We start from the raw sequence: 27,329 nt of genomic DNA on the forward strand, positions 1-27,329 counted from the left end.
CAGGGTTCAAGCGATTCTCCTGCCTCAGCCTTGCCAGTAGCTGGGATTACAGGTGTGCGCCACCACACTCAGCTAATTTATGTATTTTTAGTAGAGACGGGGTTTCATCATGTTGGCCAGTCTGGTCTCAAACTCTTTTTTTTTTTTTTTTGAGTATCCCCACAGTTTATTTTTGTTTCTTTTTCTTTTTTTAACAGAAGATTCCCAAACTAGAGTGTCCCCACAGTTTAGAGGCCTTCTGGGGAAACGACTTGGGGTTCACCTTGCTGTATTTAGCCGATCCTTTGAACTTCTTGGAGGCCTTGAAAAAGGAATGCAGCCTGAACGAACTCTCTAGAAACCCCCAGCCCTGCCCAGGTGGACAGGACAAAAAGCATGGGTGTTGATGGGTGGAATGGGAGCAGAGAGGCACCCGGGGGACACTGTAGGAAGTTCCTCAGGGTTAGAGGCAGCACTGGTGGGAGGGGACCACCGGGGCAGCCTGGCATCCTTGATCCCTGCCCACTCCCTGCCCCAGTGAACCAAGAAACCAGGCAGCGATGTTCTGGGGGCTGCTTTTATGGGGACGACCTGACAGAGGGCATGGTCCATACAAAACCAGGAACAATACATACATATATATATTATATACAGAGACGCGGTCCTCCGGATAGCTGGGCAAGGGTAGCCACTGGCCCAAGCAGCCAGCAACAGTCCCTCCAACCCGGTTCCGCCCCCTCCATCTACTGGGGTGAAGTGCGTGGGCCCAGGACTGAGATGGCCAGCTCCTTCAGGGGATGGGGGCACATCTGGGGGTAGGAAGGGGTGGGGACAAGAAATACTGATAGAAGTCATGGTCTATTTACAGGGGACTAGAAGCCAAAACGGATGGGATGGGTGGTCTGTTTTTAAACAATGAACAAAAACCCAGATTTGGGGCTGGGGCATGAAGTGGCAAAATGAGATGGATTCTGAAAGGGGAGGGGACCTGGGGGGGCCTCACCTCCCTTGGTCCAAGCCCCAGTTTGGGGTTAAAGTGGGGAAACAAAGTTGATTTCACTTAGAAGGCAGGCTGCTAGCAGGGCAGCCCTGGTCTCCAAAAAGATGAGTAGTAGTAAAATTTTGCCCTCCAGTCAAAACATTGGAAAAACAGTGGGGGGTGGGGGTGGGGTGAGGCTGACTCCCTTCGATATCAGTACAAGGCTTCCAGGCATCACCTTGGGCTGGGCAGGCAGAGCAGAACAGGATAGGCCCTGGCTCTCCAGTGAGAAATGGTCCCCTTGCCTAAGGCCAGGGCCTCTGTAGCCAGGTCCCCTAAGCTGACCTCCTCTCCTCCCTGGCATTCCCAGCTTTGACCAGGAAACCTGGACCCAAGAGGCCACATAAGAGTTCCAGGGGGAGGTTATGGCTATTTGGCACCTGGGAGAGGGGAGGCACAAGGAGAAATTGAGGGCAGCTGCCCCAGGAAATGGGGAGCTGGGGACCAGGTATCCTGAATTCTCCCTTCTTCCTACTCTCACTCCCCTGTTCCCGAAGCACACAGGAGAAATCAGTGCAGGGCCAGGGCCAGGCCCAGCCTCCGGGCTCTGGGGGGACTCTATCCCTCCCAGGACAGGGAAAGGGGATGGGGGAGGTTTTGAGGCAACCCCCCACCCCCAAGGCAGGAGGGTCAGAATGCAACAGAGATGGCACAATGATGGGGGAGAGGGAAGGGCTGAGAAGGTAGAATCTCAAGTCAAGAGGCCCAGAGGCCACCCAGGTGCCCCATGGGCAGGGAGCAGCCTCCAGTTGGCGAGATGCTGGGAGAGCCCCAGCCCCGTTCCAGTCCAGAGACAAACGCTGGAGTGTGAAAAGTCTGGCAGTTTGATCTGCAGGTGCACGTGTCCTACCACCAGGCCAGCCCTCGGCAGCCCTCAGCCTCTATGCCTCAGCCCCATGGGGCAAGAAAGAGCCACCCTTCCGGCCACCTCTGTCTGCCCAGGCCATCTTAAGGGGGCCTGTGATATGAGCCCTCTGGTCCCTGAAGCTGGGGGAGGTGGGGTGGAAGGGTGGGGGGAGTTGGGGCACCTGTCCCCAGGCTGGTGGGGGAGGGGTGGGGTGTTGAGGACAGGGGAGGGAGGACAGTGGTAGGGGGTTAATTATTGTCCAGTCAAGGAATGATTCCTGTTAAGTAGAATTGGAATTCCTCAGTGTTTGCAAGTTTCCTTCTAGTTCTGAGATCTTGTCCAGGAGCTTGTCCATCTCCTCCTTTCTGGCCAGCTCCGATTCCTCCAGAACCTGACGCTGTGCCGTCTCCTTTTTCAGGAACTCGATCTCCTTCTGCTGGTAGTCCTTGATGAGGCGCTTAGCCTTGCTGTACTTGCGCTCCAGGGCCTGGTACTGTGCCTGGGTCTCCCGCAGGTGCTCATCTACAGCCTGGCACAGGCTCTGGGCCTCGCCCCAGTAGCCTTCCAGTTTCTCCATGCGCTCCTTGTTCTCCTCCACGCTCTGCTCCAACTGGGCCTTCTCCACCCACCAGCGCCGCTTCTCCTGTTCCAGGCTCTGCAGCTTTCTTTTCAGCTGCTGGATCTCTGCCTCGGTGACCGCATGCTTGATCTGGAGCTCCTTGAACTTGTGCACCAACTTCTCGGGCTCCATGTCCACAGGCGACAGCGCGTCCTCGTTCTCTGCTAGCTCAAATACCTCAATGGCCATCTCGCCACCTGGGAACGTGGGGCTCAGCTCCTCGTCCTCGTCAGTGGCGTACTCTCCCGTCTCCTCGTCATCCTCCCCATACTGGGCGTATCTTTGCTCCATCATCTCCCGCTGCCATCGCTCCTGCTCCAAAGTCTGCTGAATTAGCTGGGCCACTTCGCTCTGCTCTCCTGGCCGCTCCTGGCCAATCATAAACCGCACTCGGCCCTTGGTGTTCTGGAGCACGGATGCCGCAAAGCTCTGGGTCACTCCCACCAGACTCGTTCTATCCACCTCCACCAGGACGTCGTTCACCTGGATCCTGCCATCCCTATGAGCCGCACCGCCCTCCGTCACTGTCTTGACGAAGATGCCCAGCTTCTCCAGGTCCATGTCCGCCCCGGCCCCCATGCCGATGATGCTGATGCCCAGGCCCTCGGAGTCCTTCTCTAGCTCCATAGGGAACAGCTCCAGACTCTCCACCCGCTTCTCCAGCTCGTACTCAGCAGAGGCCGCCATGGGATCCACATCCTCGTTGCGACGATCGTAGTCCTCATTGGAGTAGGTGCTGAACAGTTGGATGGGCGCCGTGCTGAAATGGATCTTCCGGCTCGGGGCCGGGTCCTCCTCCTCCGAGAGCCCCGGGATGTCCACGCACTCCGACTCGGGCTCGTAGGGGGGCTCCCCATCCTCCTCGTCTTCTTCGTCGTCCTCCTTCAGGGCACTGCCCCCAGAGTCCTCCCCGAGCCCTCTGTAGGCGCTCACGTCCACCAAGTCCGCTTCTGAGAAATCGTCCTTCTTGGATTCCTCTACCTCCTCGGGGGCCACGTCCGGGGCCCGACCATTGCCCACCCCTCTTCTCTGGCGGCGCTACAACCGCCGCCGCCTACTTATCCGGGACCACTTGGGCCTTTGGCTCTTCGGGCGCGCGGTTGGCTGCAGTTGCCACGGTGCTGCCATTCTCCAGGGCCGCGTGGACCGTCACCTCGGCCTGGATCACCTCCCCGGGCGCCGACTCGGCCTCCGGACTCCCCGCTCTCCTCCACCTCCACCGGCTTAATCTTGCGCACCTCCCGGGGCTTGGGGGGCGGCCGGACGGGGGCCACTCGGTGCTGCGGGGGCTGCTGCCCTGCGGGACAGCGCTCCTTCTCGGCTGGGGCATCCTCCGACGGGGCGGGCGGCGGCGGCTGGAACACCCGGGACTGCTTGCTGACCAGCTTCGAGCTGACCTGGGGCCCCACTATGGCCCTGGGGAGCCCGGGCCCGCGGTGGAGGCCGGTCCTTGAGTCGGCCTTCTCGAAGACGGCGCTGAGCTGGCTGACCGTCGGGGACACGGCGTCGGCGTTCAGCTTGTCCAGCGCCTCGGTGCTGCCGTTGAAGCGCACCACCACGTCCAGCTCCTCCGGTCCTGCAGGCCGGCGCGCTCCTGTCTCAGCAGCCGCCGCGCCGCGGCCTCCTTGTCGCCGCCTGCGGCCTCCGGGGCGCTCCGTTCGAACAGCTTCCGCGTCTCCTGCAGCCAGGACGGCGGGTGCGGCGGCGGCGCGGGCTGCGCGGAGGGTGCGGGCTTGGAGTCGAAGCGGCTCACGCGCTCCGACACGCTGATGCCCAGCTTCAGCAGGGCGCTGTGGTCCACGTTCTAGTTCAGGCTGCTGGCCCGCGGCAGCAACAGGCGCACGCCCCGCTTGGACGCCCGCGGGGCCCCGGCCAGGCCCGCGCCGCCGCCCGCCTCGCCCGATGGCCTGCCGTCGTGCCCATCTGCAGGAACATACTTTTGATGCGGTGGACGTTGGAGCCATATTTCTTGTGGTGGGCCCCCTTGGGTGCCTCGTCGGGCCCGGTCGCGTCGGGCGGCTTCAGTGCCCGGATGCCCGCCTCGTAGGCGCTGCGGTGCGGGGAGGCGCTCCGGAGGGGACCCCCGGGGCCCCGCGGCTCCGTCTTCATCATGGTGGTGGGGAGCCGGGTTCGCATTCCCCCGCTCTCCGCTCCCCCTCTTCAACAGGCGGCTGGCTAAGTCGGGACCACCGCCTCCTCCCTCCGATAAAAGAAACCCCAGGAGGCCTTTTTTAGGGTCCCCACAAAACCAAGCTGCCAAAAACAATTAATTCCGCTTTTTTAAAAAAAGAAAAAAACATCTCCAAGCGCCCTGTGTGTAGGTCATCTCCCCCATTCAAGCTGCCGAAAACAGCCAGTCCCGCTTCGAAAGCCCGAGCGGCCTGGTACGGTCGCCCCCATCCAAATTAGCAAAGCGGTGGCTGGGGCCGGTGGGAGCGCACGCCCTGCCTGCGAAGCAGCCGCGGCGTCGCCGGCTCAGATCGTCCGAGTCAGTGTCAGTGGGGCTGGCAGCCCGGGCGTTCCCTAGTCCGACCGGAGGCCTCGGCTCGTGGTGGGGCCTGGCACCCCGGCGCCCATGGCTGCTCCGTCGGCCCGGGCCGCTCCGCCGCCGCGACTCACTCCCTCCTCCCCCACCCACCCTTCCCCCCCACCCTACCTCCCCCCTGGCCTATATATTAGATTTTTAAGTGGAAAGGTATTTGTTAAGAATCTTAGATCACTTGAGCCCAGGAAATTGAGGCTGCATGCCACTGCACGCCATCATGGGTGACAGACAGACATTCTGTCTCAAAAAACAAAAAATCCAAACAATTCTGTTCTAAGTAGGATATGGAATAATCATGACCTTTAGCACTGTACTGCAGTAGTCTATCATCTAATAAGTGATTGTGTGATCTAAATTCACAATATGGGGTGATTCATAATACTACAAAGTTGGTTTGTTTAAAATTAAAGCTTAATATAACTAAATAAATCATTATTTTAATAAAACCAACATGCCATGTGAAAACAAAATCCACATACAGAAATCGTCTCATTTATAGGGAGAACATATCTCTCTGTGCAATAGTTTCCTCATCTGAAAAAAAGAAGTGTAATAGAGCCTATTTCACAGAATTATGTGCAATTAAGGAAATAATATGTGCAGAGCATTCAGAAAAGCTTGGCACATGGAAAGCACTCAAGAAGTGTACATGTCCTCAGCATAATAAATAACATGTAGGAAAAATCCACAAAGAACATTATTCTTAATGTAGAAAAAATTGATGGCTTCTCCCCTAAGATCAGGAACAAGACAAGGTGCCCACTTTCACCATTTCTATTCAACATAGAATTAGAAGTTTTAACCAGACTACTTAGGCAAGAAAAATAAATAAAAGGCATTCTGACTAGAAAGGAAGAAGTAAATTATCTCTGTTTGCAGGTGACATGATCTTACATGTAGAAAACCCTAACTTACACAAAATACCTGTCAGAGCTAATAGTTGAATTCAGCAAAGTTGCCGGACACAAAATCAACACACAAAAATCGCTTGAGTTTCTATACACTCACGCTGAACAATCTGAAAAGGAAATTAAGAAAATTCTGCTTACAACAGCACCAAAAAGAATAAAATACTTGGAAGTAAACAACTTCCTTGGTTTACTTTAGTGTGAAGACTTGCACACTAACAACTACACAACACTGATGAAAGAAATTAGATACACAAATAAATGAAAAAACACCATGGTTATGAATCGGAAGACTTAATATTGCTAAAAGCCAGTGCCATTCCTATCAAAAATTTGGTGACTTCTTTGCAGAAATACAAACACCCATCCAAAAATTTATATGGAATCTCAAGGGACCTCAAATAGCAAAAACAATCTTAAAATAAGAACAAAGTTGGAGGACTCACACTTTCTTATTTCCAAACTTTTGACAAAGCTACAGTAATCAAAATCATGTGGTGCAAGCTATACAGATCAATGGAATAGAATAGAAGGCCTAGAAATGAACCCTCTCATCACGTAGCAATCATTTAACATCCCTGTCAAACGACAAGGGTGTTAAAATTGTTCAATCGGAGATTATAGTGACTGTGCCATTGCACTCCAGCCTGGGCAACAAGAGCAAAGCTCCATCTCAAATAATGAAAGAATTATAATAATAATTGAAAGAAGGAACTCCAACAGGTATTTGTACACCAGGGTTTATAGCAACATTATACACAATAACCCAGTGGTAGAAAGAACCCAAATGTCCATCAACAGATGAACAGACAGACAAAATGTGGTCCTATGCATACAATGGAATATTATTCAGCCTTAAAATGAAAGAAAATTCTGACACATGCTATGGCACAAATGAACCTTGAAGGCATTATGCCAATTGAGATAGGCCAGACACAAAAGGACAAATACTGCATGATTCTTCTTATATGAGGCACTTTAACAGCCAAATTCATAGAGACAAATAGAATGGTGGTTGCCAGGAGCTGGGGAAAGAGGGGAATGGGAAATTACTGTTTACTGGGTACAGATTTTCAGTTTGGGAGGATAAAACGTTCTGGAGATGGATAGTGGTGATGATCACATAACAATGTGAATGTACTTAGTGCCACTGAACTGTACACTTGAAGAGAGTTAAAATGACAAATTTGTTGTTTTTTTTTTTGAGATGGAATTTTGGTCTAGGCATTCAGGCTGGAGTTCAATGGTGCAATGATGGTTCACTGCAACCTCCACCTCCTGGGTTCAAGCAATTCTCCTGACTCAGCCTCTCGAGTAGCTGGGATTACAGGAGCCTGCCACCACACCCAGCTAATTTTTGCATTTGTAGTAGAGACGGGGTTTCACCATGTTGATCAGGCTGGTCTTGAACTCCTGACCTCAAGTGATCCACCTGCCTCGGCCTCCCAAAGTGCTGGAATTATAGGCATGAACCACCGTGCCTGGTCTTTTATTTATTTATTTATTTGAGATGGAGTTTTTCTCTGTCACTCAGGCTGGAGTACAGTGGCATAATCTCTGCTCACTGCAACCTCCACCTCCTGGGTTCAAGCAATTCTCTTACCTCAGCCTCCTGAATAGCTGGGACTACAGGCATGTGCTACCATGCCCACCTAATTTTTGTATTTTTAGTAGAGACAGTTTCACCATATTGGTCAAGCTCATCTTGAACACCTATTCATGTGGTGGTTCATGCCTGTAAGTCTCCGGGAACATCGCCACCCCATACACATCTACACCTTTGAAAATGGTCCTTGTGTTACATGTTACAGCTCTGCAACCTTTTCTCTAGCAGGATTCTGACTGATATACCAAGAAAAAGAAGAAAGGAGGTTCCTACTGATACACCAAGAAACAAAAATAGAAGGGCATGCTGATATGGGTAAAGGAAATCACGTCTCTTAAGTACCAGATTCTGCTAGAGTTTTACATATGTTGTTACACGTAATCCTTGTAACAACCTTGTGGTGAAGATTTTATCATCTCTGCTCTCCTGAGAGGGAAACTGAACTTCAAAGAGGGTAAATAATTTCTCCAGATCCTTCAAATAGTGACTAATGAAGTTGGGATTTAAATCCAGGTCTTCCTGAAAACAAAACCCATGTTATTTCCCCTATAGGAGCTGAAGGAGCTATAGAATTTAAATTTGTTTTGTTTTGTTGTGTTATTTTTGAGATGGAGTTTCCCTCTCATTGCCCATGCTCGAGTGCAGTGGCACAATCTTTGCTCACCGCAACCTCCACCTCCTGAGTTCAAGTGATTCTCCTCCCTCAGGCTCCTGAGTAGCTGAGATTACAGGTGTCTGCCACCACATCCGGCTAATTTTTTTGTATTTTTAGTAGAGACAGGGTTTCAGTATGTTGGCCAGGCTTGTCTCGAACTCCTGACCTCAGGTGATGCACCCGCCTCTGCCTCCCAAAGTGCAGGGATTACAGGTGAAAGCCACCACACCCAGCCCAGTTTTTGTCTTTTTGGGACTGACTTATTTCTCTTAGTACATGCCTTCGAGGTTCATTAATATTGTAGTGTGTGACAGTATTTTCTTATTTTTTAATGCTGAATGATGTTACAATTATAATAATTGTATATACTTATAATAACTGAATAATATTCACAATTGCATTGCATGTATAAGCACATTTTTTAATCCATGAATGACATTTGGGTTGCTTCCACCTCTTGGCTATTGTCAATAATGCTGCAACAAGCTTGAGTGTGCAAATATCTCTTTGGGATCCTGCTTTCAATACTTTGGGTGTAGATCCAGAAGAGGGATTGCTGGATTATATAGTAATGCTATTTTTAGTTTTTTTTAGGACCCTCCCTACCATTTTCCATAGCAGCTGCACCATTTTACATTCCCACTAACAATGCACAAGGATTCCAATGTCTCCACATCCTTGCTAGAATTTGTTATTCTGCTTTTTTGATACTAGACAACCTAACAGCTGTGAAGTGACATCTCATTGTAGTTTTGATTTGCATTTCTTGAATGATTAGTGATGTTGAACATCTGGTCATAGGCCTGTTGGCCTATTTATATATCTTCATTAGAGAAATGTTTATTCAAATCCATTGTCCATTTTTTAATTGGGTTTTGTAGTTGAGTTGTAAGAGTTCCTTGTGTAATATCCTTCTGGATATTAACCCTTCCTTGGGTATGTAATTCACAGTATTTTTTTCCCCATTCCATAGGTTGCCTTTTCACTCCGGTCATTATTTCCTTTGATGTTTTTAAGTTAGATGTAGTCCTGTTTATCTATTTTTGGTGTTGTTGCCTGTACTTCAATGTCACATTCAATAAATCAGTGTAAAAATTCATCTTATGAAGTTTTCCCTTATGTTTTCCTCTAAGAGTTTTAGTTTTACATCTTAGCATTTAGCTTTTAATCCATTTTGGTTAATTTTTGTATATGGGGTTACAGGCGTGAACCACCATTCCCAGCCATCAACTGTATTCTTTTGTATGTGAATATACAGTTTTCCCAACACCATTTGTTGAAGAGACTGTCCTTCTCCCATTATGAGGTGCTGGTGCCCATACTGAAGATCATTTGACTAACCAGGCATGATGGCTCATGCCTGCAATCCCAGCACTTTGGGAGGCCGAGGAGGGCAGATCACGAGGTGAAGAGATCGAGACCCTCCTGGCCAACATGCTGAAACCCCGTCTCTACTAAAAATACAAAAATTAGCCGGGCGTGGTGGCATGTGCCTGTGGTCTCAGCTACTCGGGAGGCTGAGGAGGAAGAACAGCTTGGACCCAGGAGGCAGAGGTTGCAGTAAGCCGAGATTTGCCACTGCATTCCTGCCTAGCGACAGAGCAAGGCTCCATCTCAAAAAAAAAAAAGAAAAGAAAAAGAAAAAGATCATCTGACCATATGTACGAGGGTTTATTTCTGGGATGTCTATTCCGTTACATTGTTCTATATGTCTATCTTTATGTCAGTAGCACATTGTGGGTTTTTCTGTTTGTTTGTTTCTTTTTTGAGACAGAGTCTCACTCTGTATCTCAGGCTGGAGTACATCGATGCAATCTTGGCTCACTGCAAACTCCACCTTCCGGGTTCAAGTTATTCTTGTGCCTTATCCTCCCCAGGAGCTGGGATTACAGGTGTTCACCACCACGCCTGGCGAATTTTTGTATTTTATTTATTTATTTATTTATTTTTGAGATGGAGTCTTGCTCTGTTGCCAGGCTGGAGCGCAGTGGCGCAATCTCGTCTCACTGTAACCTCCGCCTCCGAGGTTCAAGCGATTCTTCCGCCTCAGCCTCCCGAGTAGCTGATACCGCAGGCGCGTGCCACCACACCCGGCTAATTTTTGTACTTTTAGTAGAGACGGAATTTCGCCATGTTGGCCAGGATGCTCTCGATCTCTTGACCTCGTGATCCGCCCGGCTTGAACTCCCAAAGTGCTGGGATTGCAGGCGTGAGCCACTGAGCCAGGCCGAATTTTTGTATTTTTAGTACAGACGAGGTTTCACAATTTTGGCCAGGCTGGTCTTGAACTCCTGACCTCAAGTGATCTGCCCTCCTCCGCGTCCCAAAGTCCTGGGATTACAGGCATGAGCCACTGCACCCATTTTGTTTTGATTACTTGTAGCTGTGTGATATGTTTTGAAATCAGGAAATGTGAGCCCTCCAACTTTGTTCTTGTTTAAAGACTGCTTTGGCTATTCAGGGTCCCTTGAGATTCCACATGTATTTTAGGATTTTTTTTTTCCTATTTCTGCAAAAAAATGCCACTGAGATTTTGATAGAATTGCATTGAATCTGATTGCTTTAGGCAGCGTGTACATTTTAACAACACTAGTCTTTTCTAATTCATGAGCACAGGATGTCTTTTCATATATTTGTGTCTGCTATAATTTCTCTCAGCAATGTTTTGTAGTTTTCGGTATACAAATGTTTCCACCTCTTTGGTTAATTTGTATTTTATTATTTTTGATGCTACCATAAATGGGATTATTTTCATGATTTCCTTTTGTGATTTTTCATTGTTGGTGTATAGAAACTCAACTAACTGGTTTTTGTGTGTTGATTTTATATCCAGGAACTTTGCTGAATTCATCTATTAGTTGTTCCAACAGTTATTTTGTGGAATCTTTAGGGTTTTCTATATATAAAATCTTGTCTTATATAAACACAGATAAAATTTACATTTATCTTTCCAATCTGGTTGCCTGTTTTTCCATTTCTTGCCTAATTGCTCTGGCAAAAGTTTTCAGTACTATGTTGAATAGAAGTGGTCAGAATAAGCATCCTTGTCTTGTTCCTGATCTCGGAAGAAAAGCTTTCAGTTTCTTGCTATTGATTATTGTGTCAGCTGGGGGCTTTTCATATATGGCCATGGTTATTTTGAAGTAATTTCCTTCTATTCCTAGTTTGTTGAAGGTTTTTATCATGAAAGGTTGTTACATTTTGCCAAGTATTTTTTTAAATCAACAAAGCTGATCATGTAGATTTGTCCTTCATTATATTAATATGGTATTTATTATGTTAATTTATTTTTGCATGTTAAACCATACTTCCAGCCAGGAATCAGTCCTACTCAGTCGCGATATATAATTTCTTTAATGTGCTGTTGAATTCAGTTTGCTAGTACAATATTTTGTTGAGGATTTTTGTTTCATTCAATAGCTGAAAAATATTTCATTATATGAATATGCTACATCTTGTTTATCCACTCGGCAGTTGATGAACAATGAGGTTGTTTCTGTTTTTTGCCTATTATGAATAATGCTGTTATTAGCATTCATGTACAGGTATTTGTTTGAGTAGCTGTTTTCAATTCATTGGGTCATTTAATTCTATGTTTATCTTTTTTTTTTTGAGGAGCTACCAAACTTTTTTCCAAAGAGACTGCACCTTTTACTTTTCCTCCAGCAATTGTATGAATGGTCCAATTTCTCCATATTCTTACTAACACCTGTTATTCTCTGTCTTTTTGATTTAGCCACTTCACGCTAGTGAGTGTAAAGTGATATCTTGGGGTTTTAGTTTGCATTTCCCTGATGATTAATCATATTGCAGCAACTGGGGTGTCAGACAATTCATTTATTGCTGCAGAAGCCCCGAGTGGTGCCTTCCGTGACTGCTGTAGCATCTTAAAGTTGCCTTCCTACAGCACACTATTGGGAAGTCATCCAGCTGTGGCCTGCATGTCTGCTGGGACCGATTGATCACTGTCCTTGGAGGCGAGTCATTCCGTCTCTGGTTTGGGTCAACTATTGGGAGGTGTTTCCTCACTTGGAATCTCTACCCCTGTGGATTCTGCATGTTGGTTCTAGTTTGGGTGTGTATATATCTCAGTACCTAAAATGAAGAGCGTAAGAAACTACATCTTATTACCTTCTATCATTGACTTAATTTTGGTTTCAGGGCCCCATCCACTGGGAGGGTAGAGAATCTCATCTCAGTCTTCTTGGGGACATTTCTCCCATTGTCCTCCAGAACATTTCAAAGTTATAGGGATTATATGGGTTTTGGGGTAGTTGCTTGTATGGTCCCCTCTTCCTCCTCCTTCTCCTCTTCCTCTTGCTTTTCTTTTTGAGATTCATCTTCTTTTTCTTCTTCCAGCCTGTAGCACAGGCTGTAGTGCAGTGGCACCATCATGGCTTACTGCAGGCTTGATCTCCCAAGCTCAAGCTATCCACCCATTACAGCCCCCCAAGTAGCTGGGACTATAGGCATGAGGCATTATGCCTGTCTAATTTTTTACTTTTTGTAGAAACGACGTTTTGCCGGGTGCGGTGGCTCACACCTGCAATCCCAGCCCTCTGGGTGGCTGAGGCAGGGGGGTCACGAGGTCAAGAGATCGAGACCATCCTGGCCAATATGGTGAAACCCCGTCTCTACTAAAAATACAAAAATTAGCTGGGAGTGGTGGCATGCACCTGTAGTCTTCGTTACTCGGGAGGCTGAGCAGGAGAATTGTTTAAACCCGGGAAGCGGAGCTTACAGTGAGTGGAGATCATGCCTCTACACTCCAGCCTGGTGTCTGGTGACCAAGCAAGACTCTGTCTCAAAAAAAAAAAAAAAAAAAATGATGCTTTGCCATGTTTTCCAGGCTGGTCTCAAACTCATGGGCTCAAAGAATCCACCTTCCTTGGCCTCCCAAAGGCTGAGATTACATGTGTGAGCCAGCACACCCAGCTGCCATGTGGTCTTCTGTCTCATGTTTCTGGAGAGATATTCGTTGTCTCTGTCTATTTGGTCCCTTTTGTATCCAGTGGCTCTTTGCTGTTTCCTTGAGATCTGGGACATAGGATTCTTTTGGGAAAGTGAGAGCCCTGGGGCTTCCAGTCTCACCTCCTGGATGCATCCCTCACTCATTCCTCTCTGGGGTCCTTCCATGTCTCAAGGGGCCTTTGGAAAGAGAGGCTAAAGATCCCCCTGCACTGAAAATTTCCGCTTTTCCTCTGCTCTCCTTGGGGTTCACAATCCTGCTTCCTTTCAGCACCGTTGCTCCTTTCCTGGAATACTCTTCTCCCTTTGACTTTTTCTGAAAACCTTCTCATTCTCCTTTGAAATGAAAGCCAAGAAGCATTACCAGCTAGCTAGGCTTTCTGCCTTGCCTCCTGTCTCCCTGATGCACTAGAGCATCTGACTCATTGGTTGAATGAGAGGAAAGGAAAGATTTGTGATAACTGAAAATATTGCTGCCCACATAGCTCGTCCTTGCAGACCTCCAGAACCAACTATTCCTATGAAATGATAATGATGTGATGTGATAATGCTGTGATAAACCTGAATGCTGTGAGCCCAATAGGTCTTCCCTCCAGGTCCACATTCCAACTGCCCTCACCATTCCTCATAAAGCGTGGTTTCTGTCACATGGTGGCACCTGGAAGATCAGTGTTTAAATTACTGCAGAGCGGCTGTGCAACTCACTTCTCTGAACTTCAGTTTCCTGGTTTGTAAAATGGGGTAATTATTTCTTCTTTCCTGGATTGTTGCAATCATTAGAATGAGACTGTACATGCAAAGCAAAGCAAGTAGCATAGTGTCTGGGTGCAAGAGTTTTAAAAAGTGAAGCTACTGTTATGCTAACCTGGGCCTCTAGCTCACTTATAATGGAAAGCTCAAACGGAAAGACTTGTTTTGACCAGTGGGAGAAACCTTCCTCTGCTTCTGGCCTGGCTGCACTCACAGAAGTCTACAAAGACTGTGCAGCAGAGCCCAATATTACCCAGACCACAGCTCACGTGTGCTCTTCTGCACCCACCAGAACACTTCTTTATTCCTCTATGGTGGATTTAATCTTCCTTATGAGCCTCCATCCAGAGGGGGAACAGGGCCAGTATAAGGTGAAAGTGGACTTTACTCTTGCCAATCTCATTCTTTTACAATTTAATCAGTCTCTTCCAGGGAAATGCAAAATTGTTCCTATGTCTTTGCCTCTCCCTTCCTCTGTCCAATTCCAATAATACAGGACAGGGATCCCCAGTGTCTCTTATGGTTTTACAGAGAGCCAAGCTTGCTGGGGTTCCCAGGCACCTTGTCCTGGTGTATTTGGTCTGAATTTGTGATCTGGTCTTGACTCATTCGGGCTCAGTCTTTGCTTCAAATTGGCCTCACTGTGGTCTTGTGATGGTGCTGCCTAGAGTTCTGGTTGTTATTCCTGTTCAGCAAGGCCCACTTCACCCCTGCAGCAAGGCCTGCTTTGCCAAGTGCTCCAGCCAGAGTCAGCTACATTTGGTGCTCCCTGTCTCTTGGGGGGCCTGGAACCTCAGTATCACCAGCACATCACACACGGGCTCTAGTGCCAGGCACTCTGCCATTGCTGTGCTTTCACCTCCAGCTTACTGCAGCACACCCTCCTTCCCTCCTTCCACCCAGCAGAAAACCTGGCCAGGACTTCAGATGGACAGAGTCCCTCTGCTTTTGGCTTTCCTTTAATCTAACATGTTGTTTTGATTAGGAATGTTTTTGGCTTCAAGTAACAGAAACTCTAATTAACACTGACATAAACCATAAGGGTTTTCATAAGGTCCGGGAGCAGGTGGTATTAGGGATGACTCGGCAACTCTGTGAGGTTATTAAGAGCCCAGGTGCTCTCTGTGTTGTCCTTTTGTTATCCTTGGCCTGTCTTTCTTTCCCTCCCTCCCTACCTCCTTCCCTCTCTTCCTCCCTCACTCCTTCCCTCCCTCCCTCCTTCCATCCCTCCCTCCTTCCCTCCCTTCCTCCCTCCATCCTTCCCTCCCTTCCTCCCTTCCTCCTTCCCTCCCTTCCTCCCTTCTTCCCTTCCTTCTTTCTTTCTTTTTTTTCTTCTTTCTTTCTTTTGACAGATTCTTGCTCTGTCACCCAGGCTGGAGTGCACTGGTGTGATCTCAGCTCACTGCAGTTTCTGACTCTCAGGTTCCAGTGATTCTTCTTCCTCAGCCTCCTGGGTAGCTGAGATTACAGGTGCATGCCACTACACCTGGCTAATTTTTGTATTTTTAGTAGAGACAGAGTTTTACCATATTGGTCAGGCTGGTCTTGAACTCCTGACCTCAGGTGATCCACCCAACTCAGCTCCCAAGGTGCTGGGATTCCAGGAATGAGCCACTGTGCCTGGCCCTTGGCCTATTTTTCTTATCTTTTATGGCTAATCATCATAAAATGGCTGCCTCAGCTCCACCCATCACATTCGAGTTTAAGGAACGTATAAGTGAGACCAAGGAGGGCAGACAGCGTTTCTCTTGTGGTGGTCCCTTTCATTTGAAAACAAAACATCTTCCCCAGAAGCTCTAGAGGAAACTTATGTCTAATTGGCCAAACTAAGTCACATTCTATTTTCAAGGAAGGCTGAGAAAGAGAGTATTTGGTTTTCCAGCCTCTTCAGGCAGCAGTTACTGGGGAGAAGAAAATTGGGGGTAATGTGAATAATCACCTCATGTCTTCCACCCACTTCCCCCTTTGGGACTTTGGCATAGAAAAGGGAGGTTGGAAGCCATTGCTTGACCACTGCTTCCCCGAGGAGCATGGACAATGGGGAAGGATGCAAGGTCTGAATCCCTCATAGGGATACTGTAAGGATCAAAGGAGATTATTTATGTAAGCACTTAGCACTATGCTGGCACAGAGTAAGCACCTAATAGAAGTTTGCTATTGCTATTCTTTTTATTGATACTATGATTATTATCATTAATGCTGCTCTTTTCTCCTTTCTTGACTCCTCCAGGCCAGAAGAGCCAGGCTTTCCACTTCTCTGACAGAAAATTCCCCTACTTCATATCCTTTTTCTATTGCAACAGCAAAACTCCATCATCAAGTCAGGCTTGCTTTTGAGTCCTATATAAAGCCTAAGTAGGGTGAACATACAATTTATTATACATACGGGAACACTTCAGAGACTAAACAAGAATACTTTTTGGTGAAATCATGGGAGTTCAAGACAGACAAAAAAATTTAAAAAAGAACACTGTTTGAGTAATAGCTTTGTTGAGATGAAATTCACGTACCATGCAATCCACCTTACAACCCAGTGATTTTTAACACATTCACAGTTGTTCAACTATTGCCACAATGAATTTTAGAACATTTAATCCCTCCCAAAAGGACACTCTGAATCCTTTAAATATAACCCTGCTATTCTTCATCCTCCCCAGCCCTAGGCACTCACTAATCTGCTTTCTGTCTTTATATTTTGGCCTATTCTGTACATTTCATGTAAATGGAATCATATAATGTGTGGTCTTTCATGCTGCTTTCTTTCACTTGGCATCACATTTATAAAGTTCACCCATGTGATAGCATGTATCAGTACTTCTTCAATTTTTGTTTTCTTTGAGATGGAGTCTTGCTCTGTTGCCAGGCTGGAGTGCAGTGGTGCAATCTCACCTCACTGCAACCTCTGCCTCCTGGATTCAAGCGATTCTTCTGCCTCAGCCTCCTGAGTAGCTGGGACCAGAGGTGTGTGCCACCATGCCTGGCTAATTTTTGTATTTTTAGTAGAGATGAGGTTTCACATTGTTGGCCAGGATGGTCTCGATCTCTCGACCTCATGATCTGCCTGCCATGGCCTCCCAAAGTGCTGGGATTACAGGCGTGAGCCACTGCGCCTGGCCACGTCTTTCATTTTTATTGCTAAATAATGTTCTATTGTATAAATAGACCACATTTTCCTGTTCATTCATGGACATCTGTATTGATTTCAGCTTTTTGGCTATTTTGAATTATGCTGTGATGAACAATTGTGTTCAATTGCTTTTCTATCTGTTCTTAATTCTCTTGGGTGTATGCCTAGGAAAAGAATTACTGGGTTAAATGCAACTGCATGTTTAACCTTTCAAAGAACTGCCATACAGTTCTGATACCTACACCTTCCCATCAACACAGGTATTATTTTTTTGACTGTAGTCTTCCCAGTGAGTGTGAAGTGGTAGCTCATTGTGATTTTGATTTTCTTTTCCCTAATTTCCTGAATGCCTGATGATATTGAACATCTTTTCTTTTCTTTTTTGAGATGTAGTTTCACTCTTATTGCCCAGGCTGGAGCTCAGTGGCATGATCTTGGCTCACTGTAACCTCCACCTTCCAGGTTCAAGCAAGTCTCCTTCCTCAGCTCCTGAGTAGCTGGGATTACAGGTGCCTGCCATCATGTCCAGCTTATTTTTGTCCTTGGAGACCTTCAGTAACTCCATGGCATGCCACTTATATGGGGCAAAGCCACAGACGTCCTGGATCACATCCCACACAAATTTGGCATGTTTGGTCAGATGCCCCGCGGAGGTGGCTGTGCCTGGGCTTGCTCACATTCTCGGTCACCTGTGGCCCTTGTTGAAGCCTACGGCCATAGGGTAGCAAAGAGCCATGGCTGCTGCTCTCCAATGGCTGCCATGGCAAAAGTTAAGTTTAGTATTTTTAATAGAGATGGAGTGTCACCATGTTGGCCAGGCTGGTCAAGAACTTGTGACCTCAAGTGATCTGCCTGCCTCAGACTCCCAAAATACTGGGATTATAAGCATGAGCCACTGTTGCCAGTCATTGAACATCTTTTCATTTGCTTATTGGCCAGTAGGAGACCCTTTAAAAACATAATTTTGATGTAGTTTCACATGTACAGAAAAGTTATAGAATAGTTAAAACAAACAACTATATACCCTTCTCCCAGATTTATCAGCTGTTAACATTTTGCTCCATTTGAGCTATCATTTCCTCTCTCTCTTCTCTTTCTCTCTCTTTTTTTTAAGAAACAGTCTTGCTCTGTTACTCAGTCTGGAACACAGTGCCGCAACCTCTGCTCACTGCGGCCTTGACCTCCTGGGCTCAAGTGATCCTCCCTCCTCAGCCCTAGAAGTAGCTGGAACTACAAGTATGTGCCACCATGCCTGGCTAATTTTTGTAGCAATGGGCTTTTGCCATATTTCCCAGGCTGGTCTTGAACTCCTGAGCTCAGGCAATCTGCCTGCCTGGTCTCCCAAAGTGCTGAAATTACAGGCTTGAGCCACAATACCCAGCATCTGTCTCTCTCTCTCCCCGGCCCCTGACACACATACACACTTATACATGCTGTTTTTTTTTTTTTTTAACAATTTAAGAGTAATTTGCATTCATCATGTCCCTTCATCTACAAACACTTTAATGTGAAGTTCCTGAAAACAAGAATTTTCTTTTTACATAATCTCAGAACATTTATCAAAAATCAGAAAACTCAATGTTGATAAAATAATATTATGTAATCCATAGTCCATATTCAAACTTCACCAGTTGTCCTAATATTCTATGGTCAAGTCCAGGATCACAGATTACATTTAGTCATCAGATTTCTTTAATCACCTTTCATGTGAAATAGCTCCTCAACCTTTCTCCATCTTCCACAGCCTTGATATTTTTGAAAGTTTAGGCCAGTTATTTTGTAAAGTAGGTTGTCTGCAGTTTTCTTGTGGTTAGATTAAATTCTGCATTTAAATATTTAATTTTACTTATTTTTGAGGCAGGGTTTCACTCTATTGCCCAGGCCAGAGTGCAGTGGTGCAATCATGGCTCCATTGCAGCCTCAACCTCCTGGGCTCAAGTGATGCTCCTGCCTCAGCCTCCTGAGTAGCTGGGACTAAAGGTATATGCTACCACACCCACTAATTTTTGTATTTTTTATAGAAATAGGGTTTCATCATATTTAGGCTGATCTGGAACTCCTGAGCTCAAGCAATCCACCTGCCTCAGTCTCCCAAAGTGCTAGGATTACAGGCCTGCGTCAATGCACCCAGCCTAGGTCATTCCTTTCAGAATCACTGCAGGAAGCACCCTCCCTGAGCTCAGGGGCACCAAAGGGAGAGGAGGGTGGGAGGACAGGGCAGAATTTCTTGACTAATCCGTGGACACCAGTCCACTATTGTGTACTTAGTCTGTGGGAAATAAACACAGGATTTCATGTTTATCTACCTGAAATATCCTTATTTATCTACCTTCATCACTCCTCCTTTGAATATAGAACAAATTAAATATTTATCTGCCTTAATTCCTCCTCCTTTCACTGTAGGACAAACTAAATATTGATATGCCTTAGTCCCTCCTCCTTTTGACTTTAAGACAAATCAAATAAAGAAATGTCTTTATTGACTTTTTACTTTATTTTTCTGGTAGTGTGGCAGGTGGGAAGGTAAAGATGCGTGGAGAAGGTAATAGAGGGCTAGATCCTATGACGCTGTGTGCTCAGCCAAGGGAGGAACTGGACTTTGTGAGCATCAAACAAAAGGGTGCCTGTGCTGAGGGAACTGTGTGGGGTTAACCCGGGAGAAAGGAGGCTGTGTCTGCACCCCAGGCATGTTAATGGGACAGCAAATACAACAAGCAGAAGCTGTTGTCTGGCAGAGAAAGTTTCCTTTTTGGGGGGAGGGGTGGGTGTCTCACTGTATCACCCAGGCTGGAGTCCAATGGTGCAATCTTGGCTCAATGCAACCTCTGCCTCCCGGGTTCAAGCAGTTCTGCTGCCTCAGCCTCCCAAATAGCTGGGATTACAGGTGCCTGCCACCACACCCAGCTAATTTTTTTATATTTAGTAGGGAAGGGGTTTCATTATGTTGGTTGGGCTGGTCTCCGACTCCTGACCTCAGGTGATCCATCTGCCTTGGCCTCACAAAGTGCTGGGATTAGAGTTGTGAGCCACCATGTCTGTCCCAGAAACTTTTCTTTCTTTTCTCTTTTTTTAAATAGAGAAAAGATATACATATATTTAGAATTATGCAGCTGGACTCAGATTTTAGATCATTCCAATTTTGTTGGCAGCATCCAAAGCATGGTAATCAGGAGCTAGTTGAACATATACCTTCTCTCCATCAGGCCAAATCGGGGTGTTGACCTTGGTCACATCCATGCCATAGAGCTTCTTCACAGCCTGTTTGATCTGGTGCTTGTTAGCCTAACATTGACAATGAACACAAGTGTGTGGTCTTCTAGCATCTTCATGGCTGATCAGTGGTCAGCAGAAAAGGGGAAACTTGATGATAGCATAGTGATCAAGCTTGTTTCTCCTGGGGGTGCTCTTCCAAGGATATCTGGGCTGCCTCCGGAGTCACAGTGTTTTGGGCCTTGGGAAGGTGGGTTGACATGTGAATATTCTTCTTTTTTTGTGGCTGTAAACACCTTTCAACACTGCCTTCTTGGCCTTTAAAGCCTTGCTTTGGGCTGGGTGTGGTGGCTCACACCTGTAATCCCAGCACTCTGGGAGGTTGAGGTGGGTGGAGCACAAGGTCAATAGATTGAGACCATCCTGGCCAACATGGTGAAACCTCATCTCTACTAAAAATACAAAAATTAGCTGGGCATGGTGGTGCACGCCTGTAGTCCCAGCTACTCCGGAGGCTGAGGCAGGAGAATAACTTGAACCTGGGGGGGGGCGGAGGTTGCAGTGAGCTGAGATGGTGCCACTGCACTCCAGCCTGGCATCTGGCAACAGAACAAGACTCTGTCTCAAAAATAAATAAATAAATAAAATAAGAGTGGCAGGGACTTCCTGCTTCCTTCTTGACTTTTGGTACCATGTTGTGAAAAGGGAAAGTTTCCTTTCTGAATTCATTTTCTCTTCTCCTGAATTTTGGGGATCATTCTTGGTGTCCACCCCAGACTTCAGGAATGTGGGCTAGATCTTAGGGATGGTGATGCCTTCATTTCCCTTGGTGAGATCTGGGACATGACTTTAAACGATGTGAGGGAAGGAGATCTCCAGGCACTTGAATAGAATGAAGAAGCAGGATGGGATTTGAGAGGAAATATAATTTTGAAAAAAGGGGAACTGGATTTGAGTTCATAATTAAACTATGCACCTCAAACGTCATACAGTGTGCCCATCTGCACAATCTATATAATCACCCTATAGAACTAAATCAAAAAGGCAATGGAGAGGAAGCTATAACGCACTGAACATGTTTAACTCATTGTTACCTAAGTTAATCAAAATCTTCACAGGCTGAATTCATCTCCCAAGTTCTCTTTCTGTACTTGAAATTCTGCCTTAGGTTGCTTAAAACTTGAGAAAGAGAATATCACTCCCCCACACCTGCTTTCTTGAGTACATTTGCCTACACAAAGATGCACATCCCTATTTGTGTGTGTCTGTGTTCATTTGCTTTGACATTCTTGTGAAAGTCAAAGTTTCCCAGCCGTTGGCATACACAAGTTTGTTTGGTGCAAGCTGCCAGACACATCCCTTAGAGAGGCCCTTTGATACTCTGGGAAAGACATCAGACTTAGGGTCAGAACGAAAGGAAAGACATGTGACGTGTATAGGATGCAATGAGTTGGAATTTTACCTGTTTTCTTTTAACTTCAACAGACCTGAGGACCACAAATGTACCCAGTTTACAAATGAGGAAACAGGTCCAAAAATGTTGTTACCCATCAAAGGTCATATGTGACAGAGCCAAGATTTGAGGCCAGTTATGTTTGGTGAACTTAGCCTGTGCTCTTTAAACTTCTGAATGCTGACCATTGAGGAGATCTGAACTTAGATAAATTTTCTTTCTAAGACTATTTACTTATCAATATAACAACACAAGCCTTACCAATCTATTGTTTTGATACAGGACTCAAACATGCCAGACATATGTGAAGGCAACCTACAAGCTCTCTAATCATGCTCACCTGAAAGATTCCCAGGATCTAATAGGCTCAAAGAAATGTCTTCTAGAAATATAAAAGAGAATACTGGATTATGCAGAAATTTATTATTAATTTTTTTCATCAATCCTTTCATTCAGCAAACATGCCTCACTGAAAAGGCAGATTCTAGGGCCCCAGACCTATGAGATCATACTGTCCAGGGTAGAGTCCTAGGAATATGTATCTTCAGAGGTTCTCTGGTTGATTCTTTTGAATTCTAAAATTTGAGAATAATGATTTGGTTGAACTCTCTTACTTTAAAAGTGGAAAAACTGAAGGTAGATCAATGACTGTTTGATGCTTTGCCAGGTTTCTCTTAACACAAAATATTCTTTTACAAAACAGTATATTTCAGACAGAAACCTTATATAAACTATCTCAATAATTCCAGTACTCAGTACCATGCTTGGTGGGTGATAAGGGCTCAGTAAATATTTGCCAAATGTCAAAATCAACTGACCACATATGTAGGGTTTCCTTCTGACAGAGCAGGAGCACTGTCATCTCGGACACACTGCCGCTTCAAGTCCCAGCTCCCTTTCTAGCCTCATGCATTTCAAGGAAATCACTTCTTTTCTAACTACAAGCAGTCAAGAGAAACAGACAGTAAAACACAAATAAAACAGCTTGGGCACAAAAAACTGGGGAAAACGTCTCTTGGATAACTGCCAAACTTCACGCTCATACAATGGGCCTCAGTAAAACAGTGGGCCTTAATAAGCACATTCCTTTCCCTTCAGGTGCACTAAAATAAAAAAGCTAAAAGCAAACTTGGGGCAGGGGATATACCTGCAACTGCAAAAATATGTATAAAAACAAAAACACAACTCTCTATCCCAAATAAACACACACACACACACACACACACACACACACACACACAAAGCATTCTAATAAACTCTCCCACCTTAAATTCTTAAAAACCCTTAGTCTGTAAAAAAAACATGTGCCTCTTACCTAAGTTGGCCAAACTCTCCTCTCAGGTTTGTTTTCTCTAAAATAAACCTGTCTTAACTAGCAAGCCATCTTTTGTGTTTATTTTCTCTTTAATTCTTACACTTTCTGGACTCTCAGTTTCTGTATTTCCTTGATCTGCATATCTGCCCTTATGCTAGTATCACACTGTCTTGATTACTGTGGCCTTGTAGTGATAAAGGTTCTCCCTCACCAAACTTTAATCAGGCTCCTCTAAGCCCCTTTTTGAATTAAGCCTCAGTCTTGGCCAATAAGAACTGCACACTCTGGGTGGTACATGGTGGCTCATGCCTGTAATCCCGGCACTTTGGGAGGCCAAAGTGAGAGGATCATCTGAGGTCAGGAGTTCGTGACCAGCCTGGCCAACATGGTGAAACCCACCTCTATTAATTAAAATACAAAAAACAGCCAATCATGGTGGCACACACCTGTAATCCCAGCTACTCAGGAGGCAGAGGCAGGAGAATCACTTGAACAAGGGAGCTTGAGGTTGCAGTGGGCTGAGATCGTGCCACTGCACTGCAGCCTGGGCAACAAAGTGAAACTTCATCTCAAAAAAAAACCCAAAAACTGCAGCCTCTTAGAGAGGGTGCAAGGCAAAAATATAGTGAGAATAATAATAAATAAAATATAAATAAAAAAGAAAACTGTGGACTCTCAGCACAAATCATTTCATCCACATCCACACTAAGACACTAGAACAAACACTACCATTGTCTCTAACAGCTCATGGGCACATCCTTAAGATAATGACCTCAGCCCCCTTAAGTCTCTGCCTAACAAAATCCAATGCTACCCAAAGAATTTATAATTTGTTCCAGGCAAAACCTGAATATAGGCCCCTGAACCTCCTTTTCCTAAAGCATTTACTTTAGAAAACTGACAATTAGAAATCCTTTCTCTATCTCTTTGAAATATATCTTCTATAACACAGGAATGTTTTTCCCAAGGACCTGGGAGCCATCCCTTTGAAATGTAATTGTTAAGTAGGACATAGCCTCTGTTTCCCAATCTTGGTAGTAGGGTAGGCTCAGTCTTGGCCTATTAATAGGCACCAGTTTACAATCTGGTCAATGTGCTTATTGAGCAAACCTCCCTCCCCTCAACTAGCATCCTTCAGTACTTTTCCCTTAACACACCCTAGCATTTTCTTTTTTTTCATTTTTGTGGAGAACAGGGCCTCACTACATTGCCCAGGCAGGTCTCGAAGTCCTGGGCTCAAACTATCCTCCCGCTTCTGCCTCTCTAAGAGCTGGGATTACAGGCATGAGCCACAGTGCCAGGCCACACCTTAGCATTTAAAAAGCCTCCTGCTGGCAGGGCAAGGTGGCTCATGACTGCAATCCCAGCACTTTGGGAGGCTGAGGCTGGCAAATCACGAGGTCAGGAGTTTAAAACCGGCCTGACCAACATGGCAAAACCTCGTCTCTACTAAAAATACAGAAATCAGCTGGGTGTGGTGGCAGGAGCCTGTAATCCCAGCTACTTGGGAGGCTGAGGCAGGAGAATTGCTTGAACCCGTGAGGTGGAGGTTGTGCTAAGCCAAGATCACACCATTGCACTCCAGCCTGGGCAACAAGAGTGAAACTCCATCTCAAAATAATAATAAATAAACTCATTTCTAAGTATTTTACTCTTTTTGGTATTATAGTGAATAAAACTTTGTTTCTTTAATTTCATTTTCACATTCTTTATTGCTACTATGTAGAAATACAATTGCTTTTCACATATTGACCTTGTATGCTGAACCTTGTTTGCTAAACTCATTTATTAATTCCAGTAAAATTTTTTGGTAGATTATTTGGGATTTTCAGCATACAGATCACATGGTCTGCAAATAAATATAGTTTTACCTTTTCTTTTCATTCTTGATGTCTTTAATTTACCTTTCTCTCTCTTTCTTCCTCTACTCCCTTTTAAAATTGCTCTGGCTATGACCACTAGTACAATGGTGAATAGAAGTGGCAGGAGTAGACATTCTTGCCTGTTTCCCAATTTTGAGTGGGAAACATTCCATCTTTCATCATTAAGTGCATTAACTGTAGGTTGTTTGTAGCTGCCCTCTATCAGATTGAAGAAGTTTACTAGTTTACTTGTATTCCTAGTTTGTTCAGAGTTTTTGCCATGAATGAATGTTGGCTATTGTCAAATGCTTCTGTATATATTGAGATGATGATGTGATGTCTTTTAATCTATTAATCTAATGCATTACATTTTGGGTTTTGTTGTTTTTAATTAATTGATTTTTTAAACCTCACCATACACTAAAGAAAGCATCACTTGATTTTTGGATGTCACACCAACCTTGCATTTCTGGGATAAATCATACTTGGTTATGGTATATAATCTTTTGTGTATGTTGATGGATTTTGTTTGCTAATATCTTATAGGTATAGCCATTTGGATATTGAGTATGTTTGCATCTATATTCATGAGAGATACTGTTCTGTAATTTTTGTATCTTTTGGTGTGTTTGTCTAGCTTTGATATCAGGGTAACCCTGGACTTATTGAAGGAGATGAAGAATGAGCTATCCTTTTTTATTTTCTGAAAGATTTTTGTGAAAGACATATTATTTCTTTTCTTTTCTTTTTCTTTTTCTTTTTTTTTTTTTTTGAGATGGAGTTTCACTCTTGTTGCCCAGGCTGGAATGCAATGGCATGATATCGGCCCATTGCAACCTCTGCCTCCTGGGTTCAAGTGATTTTCCTGCCTCCCAAGTAGCTGGGATTACAGGTATGCACCACCTGACCCAGCTAATTTTGTATTTTTAGTAGAGATGGGGTTTCACCATGTTGGTCAGGCTGGTTTCGATCTCCTGACCTCAGGTGATCCACCCACCTCAGCCTCCAATTTGGCTATTTTTTTATTTTTATTTTTATTTTGTAGAGACAAGTTCTCACTATGTTGTCCAGGTTGCTCTTGAATTCCTCGCCTCAGGCAATCCCTCTACCTGGGTCTCCCAAAGTGCTGGGATTACAGGTATGAGCCACAACACCTGTCCTAAAATGTATTTTATATATATATGTCTTTGTTAAAATTGGGATAAAGAGAAACAGACTGGCAGTGGTATGCATTTGATGAAAAATGGGAGAAAGCATATTTACTTAGGATGTTGTGGGAATTGAGGGACAGGAGAGACCCATGAGTGAAACAGGAGGATTTTATTAAGGTGGTCACTGGCTCAGTGGATTGGCATCCCAAGGCTGAGCCCGGAACATAGACAGGGCTTGACTTTTCTGCATGTGAATGAAGGGTGTTAGGCATTCAGTGACCCAAAACTTGCAAGGCAGGAAAGGAGTTTACAGAGGCAGGACAAAGGCAGTTTATTAAGCTGTGACAACTGTTGCAACTTAAGCAAGTCTTGTGACCTTAAGTATACATTACAGATGGGAAAACAGGAAGTTACAGAACTTTTACTGCCTTTGCAAATAGTTACTCAACAGAAAAAGAACAGGCCTGGGAAATAGAGGGTACTTGTTAAACTTGTTCTTATCTCTGTTCTGGGGGAGACTATGGAGCCTATCCTTTGAAGGCTCTGGTTCCTAAATCACTGTACTAAGTCACTAGGCTGGTTAACATCTATTGGAATTTCTTGGTGCAAAGGTGGGGGAGGGGCCTGAACACATTGTCAAGGGAGGAGGAAGGGGAAGGAGAAGGCTGTGGGATCCCCTGCAGAAAGGCCCCATGCTGGTGGCAGCCCTGCCTGCTGCTCCAGGGCTCAAAGGTGCTTAGATCTCTTCATTTGAGTGCAGTTGCCCCTGGCCCTTTGGGTACGTGTGTGAGGGAGGCAGCCTCAGCTGTAAAGAGAGCACTGGCTTTTGGGTCAATAGGCCTATTATATAACTGAATTAGGGTCTGCTTGCCCAGTGCAGTTAAATTCAGATATCCACACAGAGGTTGCAGCACTAGAAAGGAAGGTGTTTATTCACAGAAGCAAGGGGGACCAGGCAGCTCATGCTCAAATCCTGACCTCCCTGATGTCTGGCAGGTGTGAACCCTGAAAATTGGAGACAGATGTCATTTAATTTAGAAAGTTTATTTTGCCAAGGTTGAGGACATTCGCCCATGACACACCCTCAGGAGATTCTGAAGAAGTGTCCAAGATGGTCAGAGGACAGCTGGGTTTTATACATTTTAGGGAGACATGAGCCATCAATCAACACATGCAAAATGAACATTGGTTAGGTCTGGAATGGCAGGAAAACTTGAAGCGGGCAGGGGGCTTACAGATCACAGATAGGTAAGAGACAAACAGTTGTATTCTTTTGAGTTTCTGATTAGCCTTTC

The 27,329-nt window shown here is 45.5% G+C and overlaps 1 pseudogene; it reads right to left on the reverse strand.

The window, feature by feature from the left end:
• Nucleotides 1-2,025: 2,025 nt before the first annotated feature.
• LOC135268104 (neurabin-2-like) lies at nucleotides 2,026-4,596 on the reverse strand (annotated as a pseudogene).
• Between the last annotated feature and the right edge of the window lie 22,733 nt (nucleotides 4,597-27,329).

Source organism: Aotus nancymaae, unplaced genomic scaffold (assembly GCF_030222135.1).
Source record: "Aotus nancymaae isolate 86718 unplaced genomic scaffold, 86718_ANA_hifiasm-v0.15.2.pri h1tg000099l, whole genome shotgun sequence".
NCBI classification, from domain to species: Eukaryota; Metazoa; Chordata; class Mammalia; order Primates; family Aotidae; genus Aotus; species Aotus nancymaae.